At 47.4% G+C, this 16,139-nt stretch overlaps 1 protein-coding gene and 1 long non-coding RNA gene across 2 annotated transcripts in view; one reads left to right on the forward strand and one right to left on the reverse strand.

The window, feature by feature from the left end:
- The window catches only part of LOC120511368, a 17,327-nt gene extending 16,219 nt beyond the window's left edge, over positions 1-1,108 (reverse strand). The window contains exon 1 of the long non-coding RNA XR_005629712.1: positions 866-1,108. This is a non-coding gene — a long non-coding RNA (uncharacterized LOC120511368). The remainder of the gene's footprint in view (positions 1-865) is intronic.
- HRAS (HRas proto-oncogene, GTPase) overlaps positions 10-16,139 on the forward strand; it is a 39,932-nt gene continuing 23,802 nt past the window's right edge. The window contains exon 1 of the mRNA XM_039728251.1: positions 10-322. The gene's annotated coding sequence lies outside the window, so the exon portion shown is untranslated. The remainder of the gene's footprint in view (positions 323-16,139) is intronic.

A 16,139-nucleotide genomic window follows, 5' to 3' on the forward strand; every position in this document is an offset into this window, starting at 1 on the left:
ATATCCAGCCTCCCCGCACGCACATTGTCCGGGCGCGGCGGCGGCACAGCGCCCCGGCGCCCCGTGCCAATGCGGGGCGGGCGCGGCACGCCGGGGGCGCCTCCACCACCGCGGTGGAAACTTCCCCTCGCCGCCGGGCCGACGCGCGGCTGAAGCCCCCGGCGGGGAGGAGCGCAGCGGGGTTTCGCCCGCCTGGGGGGACGCCTCGTCTAGTTTGGTTTTCCCTACGTTGGAAGGCAAAAGCGAATAGTGTTACCCGGCTTTAAACTTCCGCGCTCCGCTCTCCAGGACGCGCATCCCGGCCGGCGGGGCGGGCGAGCCGGTGAGTGACCGCCGGGAGCGGGCTGGCGCTGGGTCGCGGTGGGTGGGACGCGCCGTCGCGCAGGGGCAGCGCCCACCGGCTCGGCGGGGACGGGTCGGCAGCGCCGCCGCCACCTGTTAGCGGGGCTGCTCCCCCCGCCGCCAAGTTCGTACCCCCACTGTGCTGGGGCTGTCCCCGCCGTGCCCGGGGCGGCGGTGAAAAGGGACGGACCCTCGGCCCGCTGGGCGGCGGCGGGGCCCGGGGTGTTGGGGGCGGTGGCGGCCACCCACCTGCTCGCCTGGCCGCGCCATGACTCTGCTGCCTGGGCGCTGCCTGCCCGCCCGAGCCCCGGCAGGCCGCCGGGCTGGGAGGGCGGTGGGTACCACCGAGCCGCAGCCTCTGTACCCCCTTTGCACTCCATGCTCTCTGCCCTCCATCCCCTGTCCTCCTTCTGCACCCACTCTGCACTCCTCTTGTCCTCTTCCTCCCAAGCTGCTGCCCTTTTTCCTTCCCTCCCTTGCCGTCCCGCTCCCCTCCGTGTCCCTTAGCTGTAGCCGTGTTCACCTCCTCTTCTTCGCGCCCCCAGTTTGCAGCCCACTGCACCCGTCTTCCGTCATCCCCTTGCATCCCTCACACTGCTCCTGTGGCGCTTCAAAGGGGGAGCAGCGGACTCCCCACTCTTTGCCAAAGCAGGTCCCTGCCGGGCTCTGGCACCCGCCAGGAGAGGCCAGCTCCATGGCGGTGCCGGGCGTCGCCAGGCCCGGGGCGAGGCGCGGAGGGGGCAGGCAGGTGGCGGAGGTGCAGGTATTTGTGTGCAGCTGCGAGCAAGTGAGCGAGGTCCCCCGTTCCGCGAGCATGCGGCTCTGCGGAGCTGGTGACACCTCCCTCCTCTCCCTCCCTCCCTCCGTCCCTCCCTCCCTGCTAGGGACGCTCGCCGCCGGGGCTCTGCGGCGCGCCGAGGCTTCCTGCGCCCTGCAAAGGCTGTGCGGCGTCCGGGGCTGCAGAGTCTTCGCCCCAAGGGAAGGTGCCTCTGATGGCTCACTTGGCCCATACAAGTCCTGACTGGGAATGTGTTTTAAATTGCCTCAAGCAGTGGAGCGAGCCTGGAGACAAAAGATATAATGAGAAGTCAGAGTGGACTGATGAACTCTGGAGCTGCTGGAGAAATGCTTAGATGGAAACAGGACCGTGCAGCAGGAATGGCTTGTTAAGCCATTGCATGGCAAGCCAAGCCATTGACTATTTCAGTGTCCTGAGTTGGATGGTCATATCTCTTGTAGCCTGTGATGTGCAAGTTGCTCCTGGGTAGGTCTTTGAAATGCAGAAAGGGTAGGAGCTCCTGGTGAGGCTGTCTCAGATGTACTTCAGTCTGGTTGGCATGGGTAGGATGTACAGCTTGGAGCAGGAACTGGTTTTGAATGGAGGAAAACACATGAGGTTTGGTATGTGCTCAGTTAAAGAGTTGCTGTAGTCAGAATTGCTGATATGTTTATCCTTCACAGCTCTGAAGTATTTTAATTCTACAGCTGGTGATTTGTGTGATTTTCCCAAGTGTTTTTAAGGCAGCCATGTCTGAATTCATGTGTATCACCCCTCTGTGTGTCTGGTCCTTTCCTTCTCCTTGTAAAACGTTTTTCCTGTGTGATTAATAATGTGCCAACTGCTTCATTTCAGCACTGGGGAGGCTGATGCTGATTGATTTCCCTGTTCAGTCTTCTCTGTGGGTCTGGAAGCTGATGGGTGTTATCACTGCAGAAAAGTCTGCTTTTGGGTGGGAGCTGTCAGCATGTCTTTTTTTTATCTCAGCGAACCTCTTACTTCTTTTAATTAAAAAGAGATGAAGTATGCGTGGTAATACCCTTCATGTTTACATAAAAATGATCTTGTAATTAGCAATAATTATCTCAGTTTGGGATATTGCTGAGATATTTAAACAGGACTTATGACCTGAGGGACACCTTTCCGGCCCCAGGGAGTTACCCATGTGGTTCTCTCCTGTGGTGCGTTTGATTCTTGGCTGCTGCCAGTGGTGAAGGTATAACAGCAGTGGGAGTAGCCTCGTGCTCCTCTGATGCTGGCCTAGAAAGCCATGGCCATGGTTTCCTTACTGAGCCTGGTTCTGCTCCCCAGGGTTTCCTGGCAGCCCTGCCACCACGCCTGTGGAGATGCCCTGCCTTTGATGGCTTTCACCCCATGGTCTGACAATTCGCAAGGGGACCTTGCTGTTGTCTTGGGGGAAGGGAATAAAAACAGGCTGAAAAATTGCCAATTGACCTTTTTTTTGTTTCCCAGTTCTCCCAGGGAGGTTTGGAGAAGGCTGCTGATAATGTGGGAGACTTTTCCCTGTGAGAGTAGAGATCCTGAGGCATCCTTGTCCATCTTTCACCTGACTTTCCTTCCCATTAAGAGGAGCAAAGCTCAGCTCAAACACAAGCATTTGCTTCCAGGCTGGATATGGCTCCCACTGCCTTCCCTCCTGCTACCAGTGCACCCCAAATTTACCTTTCTGTTAGGCTGTTCTTGGAGCTCACCAGAGTTTCTTGGAGTGAAAAACCTTTATGGAGTAGAAAAGTTGGGGGAAACATTCAGCAAAATAAGATCAAGACAAAAAGTACTGCCTAGAGAGAGGGATTCCTTGTGGGAAGGTGATGATTCTCTTCTGTCTCTCAAGATGAGTTATGCAGTATACTGTATTTTTGTCAGTCTAGGAAAAGCAAAATGGTTGTGCTTCAAGTAATCTTTAATTGTAATTTATCCCCAGCTTTCTATTTCAACATTTTTGAACTGTAAACTTAGAAACAGAACTTACTGAGCAGCTGATAATGTTGAATAATTTGAATTTTACTTGTATTAATCTAATAATATATTAATGACATGATATTTGATCAGCTGTATACCTGGCTGAAGACCACAAAATAGTGTTAATCAAACAAATTATTTGACAAATATGGATGAGATAAAATAAATTATCTATTTGCCAACTTCCGTTCAGCTGATCTATCATGGCATGTTCCTTGTTCTCTTGTCTTTCTCTTCCAGTTTTCATTCCATTTTTGCGTGGTTGATCTTTTCCTGAACTGTCCCTGGTATCTGTTTCATTTATCTCTTTTAAAGTGTCATGGTTTTCCTTCCATTCTTTCTTCTGACTCTTTCTTGAAGCTCTCTTTCCATGCTTTTTGAGTCTAAATTAGCCTTTTTTCGTCTTTTTCTCTACCTTCCTGGTGGAGCTTTTTATTGAGCACTTCATAGTCAGCTCAGCTAAATCTGGTATGCGTTTAAACCCATAAAAATGTAAAACTGAATCCAGACTCTGTCTGAGTATGAAGATGTTTGCTTGGTGGTAATGCTTCTCTGCCTCTCCCCGTGTTTTCTGGCTGTTGCAGGAAGGGTGTTTCAGCAGTTTTGGAGGTTTTCCCCAGCTCTCATTTTTGCTTGTGTTCTCCTTTTGCCTCTTTCAAAAGTGAATTTGACTTTGTATCTTAAGAAAGAAACCAGGATCAAATGGCAGCCCTTGTGTTGGTCCCTGGTTGTGTATCTGTGTGCAACCTGCTTCCATCTGCTGTCTGACCAAACCCAGCCCTCCTGCCAGACAGTTTGCCTTTCCTCCTGGCATCATCCTTCCTCCCCACTGGGTTTACAGCCAGGAGGTGTCTTTCAGTAGGGCAAAAGGAACACGTGCTTGGATGTTTTCTGGTTTACCTATTACTTGCAGAGTCCGTATGAAATTCAGGTTGATGAGGGTAGGTGGCAAGAGGTGAACAGGTCATTGTGCAGGTTATAGTGCATGACTGAGCAGTCACAATATTCAACTTTGATCTAGTATTCAAAAATGAAAGTCTCTCAAGAAATGAAGTTTCTGTTATAAAGAAGACTTGGTTTGTTTTGTGGATTTTTTTTCTTTTTACCCCTGGATGAGATCTAGGGGTGGGGAGGATAATTCAAAAACAATGAAAGGAATAGAAAACCTTGTCTTTCAGGGGAGGAAATTTGCTCTGCCTTGGCAATAAAGCTCAGGCAGTCCAGAGGGGTGTGATGTGAGTGCTCAGAGTGCGTGATTCGCCTCCGCTGATGGTTGCAGTGATGTTGCAGCAGTGCATGAGCTAAGCTGTATATGTCATAGCTGATTGCTTGAAGTACTGGGAGTTATGCCACAATGCCCCCTTGTACCCTGAAGGAAAGGTCTGTGCTGTGCTGAGGTGAACAGCTCCACCTCTCAGTCTTCTGAGGGGGTTTGGGGAGCACTGGGTGTGCTGATACAGTGAGCAATCCAGGCGACACATTGTTGCAAAGCAGAATTGATTGGGGAGGATGGAGCCAAGAGGAATATTCTTTTGCAGTTAATTATTTACTGCAGGGAGAGAGAGAAGCTGATGATGTTTGGTTTATAATTACAGCTATCCAGAGGTAAATACCTCAGGATGATCTGGTTTATTCCGTGTGTTGGTACCTATTTTTCTTTAATGTGGGACCAGCACTGTTTAATGACTGGCTCAGTAAAACCAAAACCCCGTTATCAGTTTCTCACCAGTGGGGTATGGTTCTGTAGCTTCCTCTGTGTGGTGCTAACTGACCTGAATGCCTACAGAGAGAACAGTCTTTCCATGCTTACTGTCTTAATGCATGACCTGTGGTGCCCATCTGACAGCAATGTGGGCTCTTGGAACAGCTGATCTCTGTGCTGAAAGATGACTTTGTGGTTAAAGCCACAGGATTGTGAACTGGGGAGTCCTGATCCCCCATATGGCCTTGGCTAAGCTGGTTGCTTATCTCACTGGACTTTCTTTAGGAGGGATACTGACCTAGCGGTTACCAGCAAATATCCAGCCTGTGTGCTGTAGGGGTAGGATGCCCTGAGTGAGGCACTCTGATAATGCAGAAACAGTGGCAGCCAGGTACTTGTATAGTGCTATGCTGTGGGCCAAACTTTAAGAGGATTTTTCCTTTTGCATAGCTAAATCCATTGTAGATCAGACTGCTTATGTGCAAGTTAAATTCAAGAGCTGGTGGAGCTGAGTTTAAATGTGTGTGTGTGGGAGCAGTAACTTGACGAATAGAAAAAAAGAGACATTGCTGCAATGTCTCTGGGAAGATGCCTGTACGTCTTCTGCTTGTTTAGCATCCTTGAGAGAACAGCAGACGTGAAGGAGAAGCTGTGGCCTGTGAAATGAAGAGGATGTCGTGCTCTTACTGGGAGAAGAAGAGGAGCAAGATCTAAAAAGCCAGGAGTAGGAGTGAAATGAGGGATGCAGGTGTGCACAGCGGGGGCTGCTCCAGGCTGCCCTGTTCTCCCTGGGTGAGGCTCTGCAGAGAGGGAAGCGAGGAGGAGCTCAGTGGAAAGAGGCATTGTGGAGGCTGCTGCTTTGCAGGGTGGTGCATTGGCTCTCCTGCTGGTCAGGGCTGAACCAAGGCATGGCTGGCTGGAAGTGCAAGTGCATGGGGCCGTATTCCCTGAGAAAGGCAAAGCAGTGAAAAATCTCCAAAGAGTCTGGCCAGCAAGTGCTTGTGCCTGAGGCAAGCTGGGATCTTGTTTAGAGGCTTGCTGAGAAGTGAGCTCTGTTCATCAGCAGTTTTTGGGGTAACAGGCAGCCACCGTGTCGGCCTGCTCCAGGATCACGTTGAGCGCTCTGACACTCTGTGCTATCTTCAGCAATTCTGTGGCTTACATCCAACTCTAGTCAGCCTGCTTCAAACCATGTGTATAGAATAAGCTTGAATGTATAAATTTGGAGCCTGCAAATGATGGATTCCATAACACTGCAGATAGCCACTTCAGGAGACAGAGCAGTATTCCTGATGTGGTACTAGGTCCTCTGTTTCTGTAGGGATTGTAGTAGCCATGCTCCTTCCCTGCTGATGGCTTTGCATTGGATGTCAGGGGCTTAATGTTATGTGAGGGACTGGAATTCATTCTCCAGGAAAAGGCTGGGCTTGAGAAACCAGGTTTAGTTGGTATGATAAATAGATAAAACAGTAGTTGATTATGTTAAGTAAATAAAACATCACTTTTTCTTGAATGGGACTGATCCTGGCATGTGTGTATGCTAATTCTGTGATTTTTTTTTTTTCATTGTCTCCCCTTGGATCTCTGTCTGTAGATGCAATGGCTCTTTTTGGGTCCCACTCTGCTAGATTCGTGCTGTGAACAGCACAACTCTGCTTTGTAGAGTGCAAACCTAGTAAATGCTGGTGAAAGCAGGAGGTACCTCCTGCCTGGTGTATGCATGCACACCCCTTGCTGCTTCCCCCCTTGTGTGCAGGGGATGAATACATAACCTTACAATATAACCTTGGTCATGCAAGGTTTCTCCCAGTCTCATTTCTCCCGGCCTTTTCCTGATTTGCATGATATTGTAAGAGGGCAGTCGGCTTTTTCTGGAGGGCTTGTCCCACTTTCCACACAGGCAGCCTTGGGCGAGTGGTCTGCTCCCTGACCTGCTTTGACAAGCATGTGCTGGCTTCTTGCTCCACTGATGTGGGAGGCAGGGTGAGGATAAGTGCTGGGGGCTAGGCAGGGGGAGGACATCGCTGTGCTGGTTGGTGGTGTCACCTCCCATCTGGCAGTCAGCGTAGCTGCTGATGGATGAGGAGGTGCACACAAATCCCTGCTTCACTTTCTGCCTCATCGTTCTCCTGGGGTGTGTGGTGGCTGTACTGAAGACTTAGAGAGTCTGATCTGCTCTCTCTCTTCCTGAGACTACAGCATCTCCTCCATTCTGCAGTACTCAGTTGCAGCTGATGGCTCTGCAGCTATGCCAGTGGTCGCTATAATTTCCAAATATCAAGGTATTGATTCTCAAAACATATGCACTGAAAAGAAATTACTACCATGACCACAGTAAAGGTAGGAAATGGAGGTGTGAGAGAGTCACATCTAGACCTGGAAAAGTGCTTCAGCCTCTGCTTTTCCACAGGAACAAGGCTACGTACTGCTGTGGCTCATAGTCAGAGGGACATGTGCAGGGTCTCATCAGGTTTGTGGCAAAGCAGGGGGGTAGATGGATGAGGGTGGAAATCTCTGATTCATGAGCAAATTATAGTAATCTGATCCCCCAATTATTGCACCGGGTTATCAGGGGCCTGACAAGATGTCCTCTGCTTCACATTCCTTGTAGCATGAACACATTGGTCGGTGCTCAGCAGACATCAGTTTATACCCCTGATGTTCCTCTTGTTCCTCTTCCTCTGTGGGGTATGTTTCAAGCAGCCACCCTTTTCCAATCTGTGAAGTGCCCAGGCTTGGCTGCCCCTCGTATCTGCAAAAAAGTGAAAAATTGCCAAGCATCTGCCAGTGCCTGTAGCTGGGGCACCCACTGGGCAAGGAGATACATTGTTACAACCCTTGTTTTACAGCTGGGAACTGGGAAATGAAAATTCACATTAATAGGAGGAGCCTAGAGTGGAGCTGAGAACAGAAATTGTTGTCCTTGTCTGGCACTTTGACTGCAAGGTCAGCCTCCCATTTCCTTTGGTAACTGATGAGTGTCAAAAGATTCAGCACCCAGCTATTGACATGTTGCTAAGCTAATTTTCTGATGAGAGAAGTGTTTCCTTATCACAGTGAACCCTGAGAAGGTTTGTTTCCTTTTATCGTTTCAAGCAAGGCTGTCTTGACTGTTATTTCAATATTTTAGGTGTCTGGTCTTAGAAGTGATGTGAGTGGAGGCTGGGATGGCAGTCCTTTGCATGTCAGTCTTCCAGGCTGTAAGTGGGGCTTGTGTCCAAAGAAATGGATAGACATCCCCTGGTAAAACTGAGTGTCTTGTTATGAGTTGGCAAAACAATAAGAAGATTTGATTAATTGAATAGAAATGCTGGAGGCCCCTGGATGGGGATTGTTTTAATAATCAGAGGGCTTTAGGATCTTAATTTGTGTTGGTGGCAGATGATTGCAAAATGAGCAATCTCCCTGTTGGTCATCTGCACCAAGGCACTTTTTGTGGAAAGATCTAAAAAACAAGGTGTAGTTAATTCACCAAATTTTTGAGGTTAAAAAATAAAACCAACTTCCTAGGGGGTAAAAAAATAAAAAGGTGGGTTTCTTCAAGAAGCAAAAACCCTTTACTTTTTTTTGCAAAGTAGTTTCTGAGGCACCTAATCTAATCTTTCCAAAACAAATCTCTGGCAGCCAGGGCTCACGTGTTTTAAAAAGCGGTGTAGAAAGGAATGTATTGTGACAATTTAATTTGTTGCTGAAAAATGCTCACCTCTGGGGTAATTCAGAGCAACCATGGAGTGGATGATAAACCTGTTCAGGATGGGAGGTGAGCAAAGGGAAGCTGCTGAGATGAAACTGCCCATGCAGAGGTGTAATTCCTGGGATTTAGGTTTGTCTTCCTCCTTTGATTCTAATGGGGCTGTAGCCTGTTCAAATATTCTAAACAGGGCAGTTGTTGCTGAGTCCTTGCTGTGGCAACAAGGGTGGTTTTGGTGATGATTCTCTGAGGGAGATGGTAGGGAAGAGCCTCTGGTACTGGCCAGCTTTAGAGATAAAATGGGGGAGGATTACAGCCCATATGGTACAGGTCTGTGGCTGGGGATTTGTACAGGGCAGCTGGTTGGATTTTGTAGTCACCAATCCATGGATGCAAACTGAGCTGTGAAAGCTGGCTTGAAATTTCTACTGTTTTAAAGAAAAAACAAGGCAATTGCCTTGGAAAGGGAAAACAAGGATGCTCTTGAGAAGGCTAAGGAAAGCCCTCCTGAGTTTTACTGAAGATGTACAGTTTTTTTTAAAAAAAAGATGTATAGAGTTGCTTATCTCAAGTGTGCTCCTTGTGAAGAGGTGGGAAGCTGAGTGCCTAGGAGAGGGCTGGGCTTTCTTAGAGCATGCTACTAAGTACGTGCTTTTTTTGGCAAGCCCTGCAATTGCATTGCAACAGGGTTGTGAGGTCTTGTTCAGGTTCAACTGAAGTTGGTTGAACTCTCTTGACTGCAGTGGCTGGGCTGGTGGGCAGTGCAGCATCTCTCAGGACAGTTCAGGTTTTCATCTCCTTTGTTTCAAAGTCTCTGTGCCTGGAATTAGTTTATTTAATTTGCAGCTTAGAGCAATTACAGAAGAAATCCCAGAGGAGGAGAAAAAGAAAAAGAACACTACCACCTGAACAGATCAAAATAATCAAATGGATTATGTTGTGGAACTGGGATGTGACTGGCAGCTGCTGTGGGGATGTGGACAACCAGCAGTCACACTTTCTCAGCATGGCTTGCTGTCCTGGGGCATGGGGAGCAAATACTGTTGGGATTAGAATGCAAAGAGATAATGTTTAAAATCTGAGGTAGGAGCCTGTGAGCTTGGTGACAACTGAATGCTGGGGTAGAAGAAAAAGCTTTGCCAACAGTAAGTCACACTTTCAGGGAGCTCAGTTAAATTTCTCATTTTCTTCTGAACCCTTCAGTTCAGTCCCATCTTGGGTTAATGCTGTGCACTCTCTTCCATGCTTGCTTTTTTCCCCACTATTTGATTTGAGGGCCCTTTGTAGCAAGTTATCCCCCATGCATCATGTTATCAGGGAAGTTATTCTGCCTGCAATCCCTGTCTGAGCTTGATTTTGTTGTTTTCTGTAGCAAAAGGGCTGATGGCTTCACAGATCTCAGAATGCCTCCTCCTTCTCTCCCCTGGCCAGCCCAGCAGCATGACAGCTCCATTTAATGTGCACCACCTGCTTTGACTTCCTTCCCCTAGGCTCATTCTTTTGCAGTTGTCTGCAGCGAGCTCCTGTGTTGCCTGCCCCAAATGATTGTATATCAGAAGTCAAGAAAAGGAGAAGAGTTCTCAAGTCTGGCCTGTAAATCCCAAGTCTCCCTGCTAGAAGAAATGGCAGTCCTCTCCCATGTCCTTGACCTAGCCCTGCTGGATGTGGTCATCCCTCCCTGCCTGTCATGGTGCATCTCTTGATAGGCACAAAGTGAGCCTTGCAGGCTCTCTGGGTTCTCACGGCACAAAGTGTTTGGTGCCTGGGATGTTCTCCTTTCTTCACCTGCTAACACTGAGGCAGGCTGAGACCTGCAGCTCTGCCTTCTCTTCAGCCATCCCCCAAAATTATGTGGATCCACTGGGAACATCATTACAGGGAAGGTGTTGTGAAGTTTTCTTGATGGTAAACACTTCAGGGCTTGGGCCTCTCATCTCCCACTTGAAGTGTAGTGTTACCCTCGGGCCTTAGGGACTGAAGTGCTTTTGTGTTAGGTGCAGGGTGAGATAACCTCTCTCTGAAAAGCTTACCAGTAAAGTGCAAGATGGGGAACATCAAGGTGCAATTCCCCTGTCCAGATGTTGGCATCTAACATCCAGCCCCTCAGTTCCCCTATACAGGCAGCAGAGGAAGTGAAACAAATCAGACAGACTGTGCCTGTCTCTGCTCATTGATGATAGAGAGACTCTGGATGATGGGCTCTTCTGGACATATCTGTGCTGCACCTTGTCTAGCTGCACTGAGCATGCTGGGGTAGCACACAAAGGAGGCAAGACTGTTGAATGTGGTCTGTCCTTGGCTGTCTGATCTAGTAAGCATGTTCATCTTCCTTTGGTCAAGAAGCTACCCTTCACTTTGATTCCTTGCTGGCCAAGAATGGAGGAGAGGGATGACATCCAGACAGCAATTGGAAGACCAAGTTAAACACCTCTCAGAGGTGCTCCTAGGACACAGCTTCAGTCCTGTCCCAGCTGTGGACCAAGGGGTATTTTAACCATGTGAAGGCAGAAAGTATGGTATGAATGGAACAGTTTTGTCCTTGGTTCATCCTTTCATACTGAGGCCAAGTAGCTGCTAATATAGGTCAGGGATTACTCTGGTACTTCTCAGGAGCTTCTGACCTCCTGCATGTGCCTAAACAGGTATCGTGTTGGAGTGGGGAAAGACATGAGACCTCTATATCTAGAGCTGAAACAATGGCATGGGGACTTCAGAGTGCAAACCAGCAACTGATAGCAGCAGGAGCCCTCCAGTGCCTCAAAAAGGGTGTTCTAGGATTGCTGCATAAAACTCTGTTAGGGGGAAAAAGAGCCTTTTTCCTAACACTGAAGCACTGCTACATGCCCTATTGTGGCTTTGAGGATGATGGGGCAAGTTTCTGTAGATTGTATCCTGTTTGACCTGGACCTTTATGGTTTCTCTGAAGAGCCCTGCATGGTCTGCAGGGAGCAGGTTGGAAGACACCTAGAGCTGTTCTTGAAGGAACTAGAAAAATGAAGTTGAGCCAACTGAAAGGAATAAAGCCTCATAGCCTGGGGAGGATTTTCTTGACTGGCTGAGTTTCCCCTTTGATTTGGAGCACTTGTTCCATCATGCCTTTTGCTGGGGAAGAATTAGCCCAGTGGCAGAAATGCAGTATACTGGGCGTTTTGGGAGTGAGAAACCTGTCTGCAGCAGGAGCCCACAGAGCTTGCTCTCAGCCTCTGAGTCCCTGTGCAGACAGCTGGTTGCAAGCCTGCTCAGTAGGGGGTGGTGCCATGCCAGAGTCCTTGCTCTCCATCTCATGTCTGTGTTGTCAGCCTGATTCAATGCTACAACCCTGAAGAAAGAAACAGTTTTATACCCTAATTTTGTTTGTTGTTGATACTCGTGCTATCATTCCCATCACTTCAGACACCCATAAAATGGTGTTCTGGAGAGTCTGTCTGGTGTGTGCACTTTACTATAGTGGGAAGTCTGTTAGGGGTGAAATTCTGACTGGTCCTAGGTGGGAAACACACATACTGTGCTACAGAAAAAGGCAAAAAATTACCTTATATTCCATTATATGGTGTATTTTCCTCACTTCACAATGCATCTGATCTCTCCCTGCTGTCTTTCCTGGCTGCATGGGTCCACCGCAAACTTCTGAACTTTTCATCTCATGCTTTTAGGGAACAGAGAGGGCAAGTATGGAAACCCTCAGGAGATTTTTAATTCAGTAAGGAAGGCATATCAGGGCTTGCAGTTACCATATGTTTTTTCTCTGATACTTTCCTTGCTGTCCTTTCCCTCTGACCTTTGGTACAGTAAACAGCAGCAGTGTTTGAAGAGCGTCCCAACAGGGAGGCACCTGGCACAGCATGGGGTCCCTGCAGCTCCCCTGCCTTCCCAGGTACGTGCTTAGGGCCAGCCTTCTGCTGGCAGCATCCTGCTGCTGGCTGGATGCACCGTGACAAAACAATACTTCTTACTTGCTCATTTTGCCACTGATAGCATGCTGGTTGCCTTGTCAACAGGAGATGTTTTATAGGTCTGTGGAAGATTTGCAGCAGTGTCACTCAGCTGTTTGCTCTCCTGGTTGAACAGGTGCACATACAGGTCTTTGAAATCTGGCGGGAGAAACCAGCATCCATCCATCCCTCCCTCCCTCCCTTTCACAAGGGTTTTGTAACTATATGACCTTTTAACTAATTTTCCTGACTCCCTAATAACATATATATGTAACTAAATCTAGGCAGACAAGGTCATATCAAGCCTTGGGCAGGGGAAATTGTGTAATACCATCAAGTTGCCTTTTGTGTCCATGGTAGACAAACCTCATTGAACCAAGAACTTCCTTAAGATTTTACCTTTAGGGTGGGAAGAGAACTCATCTCAGGAAACCCAGTTCCCGCCCGTAGTCCATCAAAGGCTGCTTTGGTTTCTGATTCAGCTCTGCAAATACTGTCTAGTGGCTTCAGACTGGATGTGAATTTGGCTGGTATTATTTCCCCTGTGAAGGCTAGAGCAAGAGAGAGAAAATTAAAGTAGCTTGTCTTAGCCTAAGTCAGCAATACAGAGTTGGAAGTTTCTGTAGATCCTAATGAAAGGTCCCTGCCTTATCTGTCTTGATATTTTGCTGGTTGCACAACTTGCACATCCCATAGATGCAAATATTTTCCTGGGGTTGGCCCTGGTTGCCCAAGGAGGGTGTTTGTTCAGATTCTCATGCTTTGCAATTAATATAAGCTTCTCAACTCCGTGTGAGAGAAAGAAAGGGAAGTGGTGCTAAGTGGTTTGTGTTTTTTTTCCTCTCTCTGTGTTGTTGTTCTTCATCAGCTGGCTACTTTGAAAAGAGCATGTTGTGGTTTTTTCCTTAAGGAGCAACGTGTTGCTGCAAATTCAGCTTTGGAGAGGTTGTGGGAGCTTTTGTCCGCTGGCACTGCAGCTGCTGCGAGCAAGGCACAGACAATACGTGGTGCTGTGGGTACCCAGCCTGCAGCCTGAGCTGGCTGGAGGGGATGCAGGATCCTTCTTTCCCACTGCATTCCCACACTCACTTGGTGGTGGCTGGGAAATGCGAGTCCTTGCCTTGCTCCAGACCATGCAAGAGCAGCAAAGTTCACACCATGGGATGTTGTCAAAGGAATGAGAACCTGTTTCAAGTAAATACCTTTTCTCTGCCTCGTTTAGCTATGGCAGCCTTATCTTTAGAGGGCTGTATGAAGTGTGCTTGTCACAGCTGTGTCAGGCACCCACACAGCTCACGGAGATATCTTGCGTGTTCTCTTCTGAGCTACTGGTTGAAAAGTGGCTACTTTAGAGTGTAAATTGCCTCCATGGGTTTAAAAGAAGGTATCTAGTTTAGACCTAGAGAGCACAATTCATGTTTAGATGCAGTGAAAAACCTTTGAGTGGACTTCATGAAGTCCGCATTCATTGTATTTTTCAGAATACTTTCTGAGCTTGCATTTGTTTTGTGCTCTGCAAAAGCAACAGTTCCTTTTGGGGCTGTAGAATAAAGAATAAAACACTAGCTTAAAGTGTATACTTGTAGAATAAAGAATAAAACACTTGCCTAAAGTTGTGTGGAGGAGTTGTCACCCTAGAAAACTCTGGGCCGTTGGCTGTGTTTCACAGTGACCTTGGCCAATCACTGCTGTTGTCTTATGACCATGCAGCCACTTAAAGGGAGGAAAAAAAGGCCAACTACATGAACTTTTATATCTGATCAGAGTTTTGACTGTTAGCTTAATTCAGATTTACTGTTGGAGTTGACATATTATGTCCTGAGTTTGATCAAAACTGAGGAAGTAAGGGAAGATGGTTGCCTGTGGAATGGCAACCACCACTTGGAACAGTTTCTTTATGGAAGCTCTCCATTTGGACAAGAAATACTAGCCTATAATATATTTTCCTTCCTACGGCTTTTCACCCTCTCTGTCCTAATCTTAAGTCTACAGGTGAAAGACAATAATGGTAAATCCTAGAGCCTGATCAGCCTTTGATGGAGGGAATTGATTAAGAGCAAGACAAGCTCTATGGAAGTTTTTAAAGATGGATTGTGAAGCTGAGTTGACAAACTTTCAGTCTTCTGACATCTATTTTTTCTTTGCTGTTGGAATAGGAATTTTTATCTTGTGTTAATATAATCACATTACAAAACACTGCAGCTTGTATTTTTGCTTGAGTGGTGCTTCAGGTTGAAGTTGGCTGGTTTGGCTTATGAGATGGTGGTTTTCTGTGGGATTTTTCTATTTTTAGAAAAAGGTTTTTGCAAACACTTGATTAATTAATTTAATTTTATGTCTTCAGTTGAAGTTCCTTTGTGGGAACAATGAGAGCTTTGTAGGAACTGTACCCACTACACCATGCTGTGGCCTTGAAGGTTCATTGCAGGGACACACATGGTCCTCAGGGTGTTGCTTTCTGAAAATAAGAGGATTTTAAGGGAGAAACCAAGCAGCAGTTTATTTCTAGCTAGGTGTGAATGATGTACAAGAGTGAGAGACTTCTGTGTGTTACTTAGGAGCCCTGAAAAACCCATGGTGAGCTCCACTACCCTTAAATGAAGAGGGAGCTTTATAAGCATATCATCCCTGTTCAAACTCTAACTGGTGGCTTGTCTCCTCCAGGCACCTGTGAAGGTACATGATCATGTTTGAGATCTCACAATATTGGCAAGACTGTAAAATTCAGAGTTCAAGTTTAAGCACTGAAGTTATTCTTCTAAAGAAAGAGAATTTTGTCATACCAAGGATCTGAGGAGATACGAATCCACAGAGCAGAGCTTCTGATTGCAGATACTGTTGTGGTTATCTCCTCCCTTAAGGAAAAAAAAAGCCAAAACCCAAACCACCAGAACTCTGAAAGAGGTTCTTGTCCAAAAGTGAAGATTTTCTGTAGTTGTTCCAAATGACTGTTTCCTCAGGGGGATCATTTTCATAGCTTGTGCACAATTCTTTAATCCAGCTTGAAGCCCTCAAGACAGATGGGGTCATGACAAGAGCCAGGAAGTTCACATGATCTTACTGGACTGGATCATCTTTAACAGTGCCAGTTCACATCACCTGTCCATTTCTTGCTTTTTCCAAACCACTGGGGAGAGAAATAAAACCCTTAGCAGCCTTGTGACATTTAGCATTACTCAAATGCTCTTGCAATCTCGAATGGTCAGCAAAGGGCAAATTTTGTGGGTGTGGGTGAACAGAATTGGAGAGGAACCTCAGATCATGCACAGGATTAGGCTTCCACTACTTGAACAGTGCCTTCTTAGCTGTTACAGTCTGTATTTACAGTAGCAGACCAAAAAAAGCCTGAGGGTGTGAAAAGGGATGATGCTGCCACCAGTATGAGCAAACTTAGGTCTTTTGGTGCACATCCCATCTCTGTGTCCCCCCCAGCTCTGCCTGGAGCTGCTTTTAGTGGTATTTGCTGTAGCCCAGGAGGTAGTTGCATGAACTTTTTGGTCCAGTTTTCAACCCCCTTTCCAGAGATCATGGCTTAAGTATCAGAGCTTCAGTTCTTGTGTCTTTGCTCGTGCTTGCAAGGCAGGGATGACCAGCTGAATAAAAGGCCAGGACTCATATGCTGGGGGCTGATGGCAAAGGGTCATAGCATGAAATACTCCCAGCAGTCAGGGATTTGCAGAGTGATGTAGGCCATGTAACAGATCTTCACACACA

Source organism: Passer montanus, unplaced genomic scaffold (assembly GCF_014805655.1).
Source record: "Passer montanus isolate IOZ18808 unplaced genomic scaffold, ASM1480565v1 scaffold65, whole genome shotgun sequence".
Classification (NCBI taxonomy): Eukaryota; Metazoa; Chordata; class Aves; order Passeriformes; family Passeridae; genus Passer; species Passer montanus.